The sequence below is a fragment of the Peromyscus eremicus genome, chromosome 19 (genome assembly GCF_949786415.1).
Source record: "Peromyscus eremicus chromosome 19, PerEre_H2_v1, whole genome shotgun sequence".
Lineage (NCBI taxonomy): Eukaryota > Metazoa > Chordata > Mammalia > Rodentia > Cricetidae > Peromyscus > Peromyscus eremicus.
The window spans coordinates 64281384-64293868 of record NC_081435.1 but is presented as its reverse complement, the minus strand read 5'-3'; the positions used below and the strand labels follow the sequence as shown (position 1 = coordinate 64293868).

The window sequence follows — 12485 nt, the reverse complement described above, 5'->3', positions numbered from 1 at the left end:
GGGTAACCAAGAGTATTGGTAATAGCCTATACTGTTTGGGGTGTCTATGGAACCCCAGTGGTTAACAACAACTCTAAAAGAGATAACCCATTCCTGGTCCTAGGCTTTTAATTTGTTATCCTGTAGTTTCTAGTAAGGGAATTGTTGCTCTGTTATAGAGTAACTCCATTTAAAATACTTTCATATGTGTATAAGTAAATGTTTTAGAAAGCTTCTACAGCAGTAGACTTTTCGAAAGATCTTTGGTGTTGTTTATTCCTCCCACCCCACACAACTGAACATTTCTTTCTCCATATTCCCTTCTCCCTTTATGTCACTGCATTCTATTTTCCCTCTTTTCAAGGCCACCACACCCCTGGGGCCCTCTTAATATTTTCCTGACCTCTATGAGTATTCCAAATGAAACATGCATATTTAAAGATTCAAATGTAACATACCAAATGAGAGAAGACTTGTCTTCCTGAGTCTGGGTTACTTGACTCAGGATGATTGTTTCCACTTCCACCCATTTATCTGCAAATTTCATAATTTCATTTTTCTTAATGGCTTAATGATATTCCATTTATTCCTTATCAGTAAATAAGGAATCTGTTGATGGACATCTGTGTTATTTTCATTTCCTGGCTGTTGTGAATACAGCAGCAATAAACATGGATGAGCAGGTATCTCTTTGTGGGAGCCCACCAAGATTCCAACTTGAGGTTTGACTCAATGTCAGAAAGTTTATGTTGCTCTCCAAGGCTGCATAATAGAGTGCAAAGGCATGGTTACCAGGTGTCTTATACTTCAAGGCCTTATCACAAGATGCTTTACCATGGGGCATGGTCACCAGGTTTTTTGAAGGTACACATGGTTGTATGTTGTGCTTTGATCTTGAAAGGGGGAGGTCTTTTACCTCTTCCCTTTCTAGTATATAAAAAGCCCATTAGAAATAAACTTGAGGCTGCTGGGTACTGACCCAGGGCCCTCCCGAAGGTACCTGAGTCTCTATCTTTTTACTTCTATATTTCCCATCTAGCATTTCTCAATTTCTCACTCCCCTCCTTAAGGGACCCTTCGATAGGTCAGGGCTGGGCCCCAACATCTCTGTAGTGGGATATAGAGTCCTTTGGGTATATGCCCAAGAGTGATAAAGCTTGATCATGTGGTAGATCTATTTCTAGGTTTCCAAGGAACCTCCATATTGATTTCCATGATGGTCATGCCAGTTTATACTCCCACCAGCAGTGAATAAATGTTCCTCTTTCCCCACATTCATGCCAGCAGTTTGTCATCCAATTTTTTTTAAATCTTAGACATTCTGACTGGTATAAGATGAAATCTCAAAGTGTTTTTAATCTGCATTTTTCTGATGGCCAAGGATGTTGAACACTTAAAAAATATTTTTCAGCCATTTGTATTTCTTCTTTTGAGAATTCTCTATTTAGTTCCAAGCCACATTTAAAATTATTTATTGTATTTTATGTGTTTGAATGTTTTGCCTATATGTATGTGCACCATGTGCATACCTGGAATCCAATAAGGTCAGAAGAGAGTGTCAGATCCCATGAAACTGGAGTTACAGGCAGTTGTGAGCCTTCATGTGGGTGCTGGGAATTGAACTGCGATCATCTGTAATAACAACAAGTGTGTTTAATCACAGAAACATCTCTCCAGTCCGATTCTCTGTTTTTTTTTTAATTGAGTTGTTTGTTTTCTTGGTGTTTAGTTTTTTAGTTCTTTGTATAGTCTAGATAGCAGCCCTCTGTCAGTTGTATAGTGGTAAAGATTTTTTCCCATTCTGTAGGCTGCCTCTTTACTCAAATGGGATGATGTCTTTTCAGTTTCACAAGGCCCCATTTATCTACTGTTTATTTTAATGACTGGACTGCCAGTCCTGGTCAGAGTCCTTTCAAGGATATTACCAACCTTATCCTCTATCAGATTCAGGGTTTCAGGTCTTACGTTGATGTCCTTGATCCATGTGGAGTTTTGTGCAGAGTAAGAGATAAGAATCTATTTTTGTTCTACATGTAGCTATCCAGTTTGACCAGCACAATTTGTTGAAGATGCTGTCTTTTCTCCAATGTGTATTGTTGGCTTCCTTATCAAAAGTCAGGTGATTGTACAAGTGTAGACTCAATATGTGGGTCCTCAATCCTATTCCATTGGTTGAAGCATCCGTTTTTATGCTAGTACCGTGTTAGTTTTGTTGCTGTAGCACTGTGGTAAAACTTGAAATATATGATGGTGATACCTCCAGTGGGGTATTTTTTTTTGTTTAGAATTCTGGATCTTCTATGTTTCCATATGAAAATTAAGATTTTTTTCAATTTATGTAAAGCATTGCATTATATAGAGATTGCATTCGGACAGCCATTTTTTTTTCGTTTTTTTTTTTTTTTTTTTTGGTTTTGCGAGACAGGGTTTCTCTGTGTAGCTTTGCGCCTCTCCTGGAACTTACTTGGTAGCCCAGGCTGGCCTCAAACTCACAGAGATCCGCCTGCCTCTGCCTCCCGAGTGCTGGGATTAAAGGCGTGCGCCACTACCGCCCGGCTAGGACAGCCATTTTTACAACATTAATCCTACAAGTCCCTGAGCATGGAAGGTCTTTCCATCTTCTGTATAAGATTCTAATATCCTCTTGGTGGATTTTTCCTTTAATGGGTATGAAGTGTCCCTCCTTATCTCTTCTGAGTAGTTTGGTTTGAACCCCATTTCATCAGATTAATGTAACTAACCCTGCTTATTTCCTAGTTCCAGTTGCTTGGGATACCTTTTTCATCCTTTTACCCTATGGTGCTGTCTATTGTTGATTGTGAGGTGTGTTTCTTGGAGGCAGCAGAAACATAGATCTTGTTGTCTAGTCCAAACTATTACCATGTGTCTCTGTATTGGATTATTGAGACCATTAATGTCAACTCATTATTGAACAATGTGTATTAATCCCTGTCATTTTGTGTTAGTGGTGTTTTCTTAGACTTCTTTTGATTAAATGCTCAGGAATTGTTTATATCCTATGCCACCTTTGGGTGTGTTGAACCTCTTCAGATTTAAGTTTCCTCTCCCCAAATCCTTGTATAGCTGGTTTACTGATCATAAATTCCTTACATCTGTTTTTATTATGGAAGTTTGTTTTTCTCCTTCAATTCCAATTGTTAGTTTTGATGGACACTGTAGTCTAGGCTGGCATCTGTGGCCTCATAATTTGTAGAACAATGGTCCAGTTCCTTCTGGCTTTCAAAATCTCCATTGGAAGGCCAGCTGTTATTCTGATGGGGCTGCCATTCTCTGTGATGGTTTTTCTCTCATACAGCTTTCAATGTCCTTTTGTGTTTTGACTATTATATGACACAGGGAATTCTCTTTTTCTGGTCTTTCCTATTGGACAGTCTGTATGTCTCTTGTTCTTTGATTTCTTTAGATTAGGGAAGTTCTCTTCTGTTTAAATATTTTCAGGGTCTTTGACCTGGGTTTCTTGTCCTTTTATATCTATAATTAATAGGTTTGGTCTTTTTTATGGTGTATTAGAGTTCTTGAATGTTATGTTTATGAGGTTTTATAGATTTAACATTTTCTTTGACTAAGTTATCTAAAGAAAGATATTCTTTCTTCCACTTGATCCAATCTATTGGTGAGGCTATCATCTGAGCATTTTATTTGACTTGCTGAATTTTTCATTTTGAGTTTTATTTCAGCTTGGCTTTTCTTCAAACATTCCATTTCTTTATTAAATTCTATTTTCATAACTTGGATTGTTGTCATAATTTCATCCAACTGTTTTTGTCTTCACTGTCTTCACTTCAGAATTTATTCATACTTTCTTTCAACTTCTCAGATATATTATTACTATTTAAAAATTATTGTCTTATATGTTATATTAGTCAGAGTTCTCTAAAGGAATATAACTGAGAGAATGAATGTATATATATTAAAATGATTTATTAGGGACTTATTAGAATGACATACAGGCTGTGATCTGAGTAGTCCAACAATGGCTGTCTGCCAATGAAAAAATCAAGAATCTGACAGCTGTTTAGTCTGAGAGACTGGATGTCTCAGCAGTCCCAACCTGGTACTGGAGTCCAGAGCTGCTGGTCTTCAGTCTATGTTGGACTCCCATGGAAGTGGGCTCTAGCCACCAGCAAAGGAATGACTCAGCAACAGGATGGATGAACTTGCTGGTGAGAGTGAGTGAAAGTAGACAAAACTCTAAAGCTTCCTTTTCCCATGTTCTTTTAATTGGACTGTCACAGAAGGTGTGGTCCAGAGTTAGGGTGGGTCTTCTGAACTCAAATGACTCAATCAAGAGAATCTTTGCCCAGCTGCTCAGGTTTTAATTGATTCCAGATGTAGTCAAGTTGACAACCAACAGTAGCCATCACACATGGCATTTAAGTTGCTTTCCTAAGGAACATTTCTGTGTGAGTACTATTTTGAATAAATGCTGGTTATTCATGTTTGTGTTTTTGTGATGGGACCTAGACATCTAGAGTTAAGTTGCTGTTGGTGTTTCTTGATTCTGGTCTTTTGTTGGCTAGGTGATTGGATCTGTGTGTGCTGTTACCTCAACTTATCAGATTGTAGAAGCTGAATGGGGCTTTGAGTTCAGTCTTGGGACAACTTGACATTGGTGTTCAAATGGGATATGGGATCTTGACTCAGCTGGGGCTAAGTGTAGCTTCTGAGCCCAGGAGCAGACCTATAGTGTTAGAAGAGTCTCACAGCCAACCTTCAGAAGTCCTGGGAGGGATGTGCAGGACAAGTCCTCAGGTAGCAAGGGTAGGTAGAGTTGGCCACAGGAGTCTGGGGTCCGTACTTAGAGAGGAGGGGCGAGTATATATGTGCATGTGTGTGAGTGCATGTGTGCATGTGTGTGAATGTGTATGAGCTTCTGAGAACATAATCTACAGAATGCACCCGCTTCCATCATTCCTGGTCCCCACTCTGCTCCTATATTGGGCTAACAGTGAATACGAGGCCATGTGTATGAATGAATATGGGGCATGTGAGGGTTCAGGGGGGAGATTTAGAGAGGCCAAGAGTTGATTCTGATATCAGGGAAGGCTCCCGGGACTTCATGCCAGGTTATTGGTCTCCTGAGAAGTGATGAGCAGAGGAAGAAAGACAGATGGGTCTGTGGGTACCCCACTTGCTCTGGAGCGCAGGATCCGAGGGGCTCATTACTAGAGAGGACTATCAGCTGGCCTTTCTCATTAACATACAAGTCACATAGAAGCAGTGACTCACTGTCATTGCAGTTGTGGGTGAGCCTCCTTTCTTGGGGGGCTTTTTGATAGGGGTGCTGCATTATATAGTTTCATGACATAGAACAAAGCCTCCAGTCTGCATGCCTGAGTTCATCCAGCTTCTCTTAATTGGTGGTCACCCAAGACAAATGGCTTGGCTTTATAGGGCTTCACTTTTCTCCCTTGTGAAGTGGGAAAGTGATATGCTGACATTCTACGGCATTGTTGGATTTCATGAGTTAGTGAATATATAAATGCTGAGAAAGTGTTGGGTGGTTATAAAGTCACATCTAGAAATGTCAGTCATTTTCTTTTCTTTTTTTAAAGATTCATTTATTTATTATATATACAGTGCTCTGCCTGTATGTACACCTGCATGCCAGAAGAGTACACCAGATCTCATTACAGATGGTTGTGAGCCACCATATCGGTGCTGGGAATTGAACTCAGGACCTCAGGAAGAACAGCCAGCGCTCTTAACCTCTGAGCCATCTCTCCAGCCCTGTCAGCCATTTTCATTGTCCATTCATTTGATCTCAAAACAGCCTGAAGAGATGCTCAGATGAATGACTTAACTCCTCTATTGACTGAGGCAACAGAGTCCCCAGACAGTGAGCACTTGGCTTCAGGACAACATTTTACTTAACAGAAGGGCGCAGAAACCTGTGCCCCGTGGGTCTCAGTGCCAGGCAAGCAAGATCCCTGCACATGGGACAGAGAGGACTTTCAGTGTCTACTCACCCTGCCCTTGGCAATACCTGTCCAGTTCTTCCTCAGTCGTCCCCTACTTCAGGTTTTGAGACAAGGTCTTCTACTGATCATGGAACTCACTGATTTGGCTAGGCTGCCTAGTGCTGGGGATCTCCTGCTGTTCAGTGCTAGGGTTACAGACACCACCGTGCCAGACTTTTTGCGCAGCTCCTGGATATCTGAACTCAGGTGTTCATGCTTGTTTGATGAGCCCTTTACCAGCTGATCCATCTTTCCAGCTCCCAGAGGTCACTGTCTGTTCCCCTTGATTTCTAATCTATGCTTTCTCTACGTTGCTAGGTTGATCCATTCACTTCCTCTCATAACACCCCGTGAACATAATTCAGGAGCCAAAGTGACTCCCCTGATTTCCTTTATAAGTTAGCTCTTTGAGTGTTCCAGGGTTTCTTTTGGGGTCCTCACTGAGGCCACTCATTCCTGGTGTGACTGAAAGTACCACGCCATTTAGGACCAGGGAACCTGATGCCTGATGCTGAGTTTTTATTAGTAGGAAGCTTGTAGATTCAAGTAGATTCAAGGTAATGTGTTAAAGCTAACATTCAAAGGGTTTATTAGCTCATGGGATGAGGTTTTCAGAGTTGGGGCAGTTCTGTGGTAGATAGTTCAGCAGCTCCATGACATCCCCGTCTCTGCAGTTTGTGGAACTGCTCCATCCCACTAGGTCCCCCAGGGCCACATGTTACATCTGTTCTTCTGAACATTACGCACAGACTGAGTGACTGCCAGTGAATGGGTACTTCTTGCCACTTAGTTTCAAATTAGCCTACGTTTCCCACTCGATGTTCTTTCAAGTCTTGCTAAGGAAGCTTGAGTCACATATCCACCAAAGGACCGAGAAAGCTATGACCATCCTAGACCTACAACAACAGGCGTGAAGAATCAAGTATGTCAGGCAGACCAGAGGAAAGATGTGCCTGCCTTGTGAGGAAGGTGTGGTGATGCAGACTCTCCATGGCCTGGTTAGTGACAGTGGAGGGAGCCAAGTCCCGGCGTCTCTGTGGCATGTCAGTACTCGTATTTTTTTCTACATGAGGTTCCTTGTACATTCAGAACCCCTCAGAAGAAAGACCAACAGGGGTCACACAAGGGAAAGAGGTTTCTCTTTCCTTCCTGCTGGGCGGAAATAAAGAAGCACAGGGCCCTCTTGCCACTGGCAGGCAGGCATCTTGTAAACACAAGGGAGAAGTGTTAAATTGAATCTGACGAGAGGAAGACAGAGCTGAGCAAAGGGAAGACACCAGTGACATCACCCACCCAGACCTGCAACTGCCACCTCTGACCCGCGGAGTCACATGCGAACTTCCCTGACTCCAGCCCTCGGAGTGAGCCTTACTGAAACAGGCATTCAGCCAGCATTATGTTCTTTTACAAAGGAAGAAAGAACAAGGGTGAGTGAGCTGTCTTGGGTCCTCCACCCAGCTGAGTGATGGATGAAAAGAATACCAGTGTCCTGAGCCTGGCTCCACTTCCCATCCCCCACACCTGCCATGTCCATCTAATTCCTGCCTACTATCAGAGACTTACCCCCTGTGATCCAAAGGTACTCAGAGTAGATCTAGGGAGTCTGGGGAGAAGGTGAAAGGTTTGCTAGTTAGTAGGGTCTGGTGGGGGAAACCTAATTCCTTGACTTGGGGCTGGTTGCCATCTGGACATGGATATTATTACCCTGTCTTTTCTTTGTTTGGGCTCTGTAATGGGAACAATGGATTCCAGTGAATTGTGCAGTAACTGATGTTTTCTACTTCCTGGGGGGGGGGAACTTTAAAAACAAAGGACAAGGGCCCCACTGAGAGGGAGGAAGCAGGATGGAGAAGAGGCGAACCCAGAGAGCCAGGGCCACAGGCACCTCTGAGGTTGATGGTAGAGGAAGGAAGCTTGGCACATCACAGCCATTGTGGTGTCCCAGCCACACCACTCCATCTCTGCAGCCTTTTATTTGATAGTCCTGCTGGATTTTGCTAGAAGAAGCCCTGTTGCAGGAGAGCCCTTCAGTGATGCTCACCCCAGCTTAGCTGAGCCCACAGGGATTGTTATGGCTGAAATAGTAGATTGGAAATGCCTGGCATTGTCTGGCTTTTATACGGTTGCCTTTACCTTCACTGATGGTAGCCCCGGGAGGGCCTGGTGGCTCCACAGCTGAGGCTGTCCTGATGAGCTCTATTCCCGAGGGACGACTGCCTTCCTGGTAGCCAGGCCACAAATCCTTGAGTAGGGGTCTGGGTGGTCCATCTCTTTGTCCGCACTTCCCCCTGCCACACCTATCTTCACTGGCCACCCCTGATAGTTTCTCATCTTTAGATTCATCTCCTTTTGTTCATGGGAAACCTTCTCTACAGGGCTGACAGTCTTGATTGCAAACATTTTCCTAGTTCCAAGGATGTCACCTTTACCTCCTTTTTTAATTTTTTATTTTATTTTATTTTATTTTATTTTATTTTATTTTATTTTATTTTATTTTATTTTATTTTTTGGTTTTTCGAGACAGGGTTTCTCTGTGTAGCTTTGCGCCTTTCCTGGAACTCACTTGGTAGTCCAGGCTGGCCTCGAACTCACAGAGATCCGCCTGGCTCTGCCTCCCGAGTGCTGGGATTAAAGGCGTGCGCCACCACCGCCCGGCCCTCCTTTTTTTAAATCCATGGTGATGCCATTCGTAGGCTGTTTGAACAGGAGACTGTCACCCTCCCTCAACTGATGCTTTCTGTCTGCAGTGGACTCAGGCAGCGTAGGAGACTCAACACCTTCAGCTAACTTAAAGCCTTAGGTCTCTATCCCAGCTGCAGGCCTAGGTTTTCCAGGCTGGCCTTTGGAGATGATGCCTAAAGTGGTATTGACTTAGAGCAGATGTGGGACCTGATGTGGTCTGTGATGCAGGTCAGATGCAAGAGAAGATTTATTTTGACCCATGTATGGGAGACTTTCAGTCCATCCTAGAAGGGAAGGCATGGCTGGGCAGCTCAGTTCACGTGGCCAGAGCTCATGGTGGAAGCTGATCACGTCAGGGTACCAGGAAGTAGGCCAAAGCTGTCCCAGGGTCTAAGCTACCATCACAGTCCCATCTAGTATATTATTTCCAACAACTGGACCTCACCTCCTGGGGGTTCCAAAGCCTGGGAAAAAAACATTCAAAATATAAGCCTGTGGAGGGACATTTCAGACTCAAACCATAACGATCCTTGTCTGTAACACACACACACACACACACACACACACACACACACACACACACACATACATGCACAGGCATGCACAACACACATCTGTGCACACATACACTCACATACATGGACATAGTGACACACATCTCCTTTTCTGCTTCTTGTGTAAGACTATTGCAAAGCCAACACAGAAACAGCTATGTAGACATAAAGCAACAGGCCAAAGTCTGTAGAGTTGTGAACAGCGCCACCATCAGCTCTGTTGATGGAAGCCATGCTTGATATACCATGGCTCTATCCCTGCAAGACAAGGGCAAAATGACAAGCATCTGACTTGTATAACATGACTGCATCAATTTCCCTGCAGGTGGACCAGGTGCCTTTGTCCTTAGAAAAGTCATCTTGAGACCCTCCTCTGCTTGCTCTGGTGGGGTGCTTCTCTGACCTGTGTGCCTTGGTCCTCTCCTTCTCCCACCCAGAGTGTCCTGGGAATCATGGCAGTGTGTAACCCTGGGTGTGATCAGTCTGGGATGGCAGTTCTCTTCTGTCCCAACCCTGGCTTAGGGTTGCCTGGGTGGGGCTTTGAGCAGTATAATTGTTCTCAGATTGGCTCACAGCTGGATGGAGCTGGTGTGAGTGATAGTGAGTGCCTAGAGAGATCCTTGTCACACTTCTGTCTTCACTGGGATCAAACCAAGATTCAGCAAGTGTCTTTGGAGTATCTTAATGTGCCAGCCCTATTCTAGAATCATGGAGATACAATACATAATACAGACTGAAATATCTGTTCTCATGGGAGTCACACACTGGTTCAAGGTTTGAAGCATAAAATAAATAAACCAGGTGATATATATTGTTGCTAGATAGCAACAGCCATGCAGAGAAAAACCAAGCAGGTAAGGGGACCAGAGAGGACAAGAGATGGAGAGAAGAAAGGATGTGGTGCTCTAAATAGGAAAGGGTCTTGTGTGATGGGAGTCTGGTAAAGGGAGAGTCTTGTAGCATCTTGGGAGGTGGAGTGGGGGGGAATCATTCATCCTTAAGGGAGCCCAGCAAATTCTCTAAGGTAGACCCTGGACTGACAGGGTTGAGGTAAGGCAAGGAGGCCTGAGCTAGAGCAGGGAGGTGGGGATGAGGGGAATGGTAGGTAGGAGAGCAGAGGGGCAACAGGGGCCATGAGTGGAACACTAAACAAGGCCTGGTGGGGCTCTGAGCTAAGTGGCATGACCTGACTTGAGTTTAAAAGGACCCTTCAGACTTGTGGGGCTCTAGAAAGCCAGTGATAGAGCGAGGAGAGGAGGGAGCATCTCTGTGGCTTCCTCAGCTTGGGGCCAGGCTACAGCAGTAGAAAGGCGGATCCATTGGCTTGGAGCATCTTGAAGGGATATTGGCATGGTTTATAACAAATGAGGAGATTGGACCAGAGTGCGGTTTGGACTGAAAAATAATGATCTGTTTGACAATGCACAGGTAGTCGCAGACAGGACTGGGAGAGACTGGAAGAAACTGGCTTCTGGGCCTAGCCTTGGCCCTTTCTCTGTGGGACGTGCCTCTGTGTTAGTCAGACGGTTTCTGCTGTGACAGAACACCTTACAGAACCAGTGTAAAGGGAGGAAGAGTTTATTTAGCTCCAGCCTCAGACGTTTTGTTCCAGCATGGTGGGGCTAGTGAAGTGGAGTCTAGCAGCTCACACAATGGTGACCAGCAAGCAGGGAGAGGCCAAATGCATTCACTAGCTGGCTTTCCCTGTTTTCCCCTTTTATTCCATTGGTTCCCCTGTGCCTCCTACAGGGCAGGTCTTCCTGATCAGTTACTCTTAGTCTCTGGAAACACTCAGGCAGACACTCCCAAACATGCGTCTTTCCATTACTGCCTTTTCTAATATGTACCTCTTAATTCAATCAAGTCAACAATTAAGATGAACCACCACAGCCCACCGGCTCAAGGCTGTGTGCTCCTTTTGTGTGTGTGTGCTCCTGTGTTTGGGAGTGTGTCTGTGTGAGTGTGCTCTTCTATCTCTGGGTGCACTTGGGCAGGGTGAGTCCACCCGAGCTATTGGAAGGGATCTGCTTTCCATGCTCATAGCCTTCGGAGGCAGAACTAGTACTTATTGGTGCCTCTCTTCGAGCCTGCAATGCCTCCCCACCCTTCCTCACCCCTCTCCCCCTCCCTCACTGGTCCAGGCCCAGCTAATCTGGTTTTCATGAAGCAGCCCTTCCCCCATCTGCTCTTGCTATAGAAAGGAAAGATTGAGCCCTCGGGGCTTCATTCTGCCTCTTCTCTTTTTACGGATAATTCTCTCAGCCCGAATCCCAGCTGACCAGCTCTGTGACTGGGCATCCCTCTGTAGCTTGGAGATGGGATGGAGACAGGCTGAGATGGCAGCCGGGGTGGGCAGGAGAGGAGACGTAACCAAGACAGAGGTAGAAAGAGTAACGCGATGACATGTTTTTGTGTGTTTCCAGGATGAGGTGGAAGCCGCTCGACAGAAGGGATGTCCATAAAAATACTGAAACCACTCTGCCCATCCTGAGTGCTCCCAGGGCTTCTCCTGTCCTGGCCCTCACCAGCTCTGCTGCCAGCCTTACAGGTACTTCCTTAGGTGAGAGATCTCAGATGTGCTACCCAGAAATTTATGCAGGCCTTTGGAAACCTCCTTCATGTGTTAGCATAAATGTTGTCTTGGGATCCTGGCTGCACAGAGGGGAAAGCCCATGTTATGAACACCCCCCTGCCACTCATGTGTTTACCCCAAATCAGTGCTTCCTAACTCATTAGAATTGTCTAGAGAGCTTTAAAACTTAATTTTAGGGAAGTGGACTGATACCTCAGTTGGCAAAGCTCTTGCCACACAAACTTGAGGATCTTGAGTTCAGCTCTTCAGCACCCATGTTAATGAGACGAACCAGCAAAATCCTCATGAAGTGGTGTGTGCCTGTAACTCCTAGTGAGTGACAGAAATAGGCAGATCCATGGGGCTCACTGGCCAGACAGCCATTGGGTGGTTTCTAGGCTCAGTGAGACCCTCTAAGGTGGAGAGAGACAGAAGTCATCAACCTTGACCGCTGGCCTCCCCCGTCCCCAAGGACACACACGGGCACACATGCACTCACATGTACTCTCACCCACAAGTTAAAAAATTAATATGAAAATATTAAATACTAAAAATAAAATATCCCCACTTGAACGTTAGTACATATCCATTGCTACTTTCACTAGTGGTGACAAAAGGGTCCCAGGGGATTTGAGACCATGCTGACAGATCTGAATTAGACTTCTGTCATGACTGAAGCAAGTCACTACTGTGTTGGTGGCTTAAAAACTTTGTTTC

The 12485-nt window shown here is 44.7% G+C and overlaps 1 long non-coding RNA gene across 3 annotated transcripts in view; it reads left to right on the top strand.

The window, feature by feature from the left end:
- LOC131895943 (uncharacterized) overlaps positions 1-12485 on the top strand; it is a 46973-nt gene that overhangs the window by 3677 nt on the left and 30811 nt on the right. For all 3 annotated transcript variants that reach the window (XR_009375330.1, XR_009375329.1, XR_009375328.1), the window contains exon 2: positions 11620-11756. This is a non-coding gene — a long non-coding RNA (uncharacterized LOC131895943). The remainder of the gene's footprint in view (positions 1-11619; positions 11757-12485) is intronic.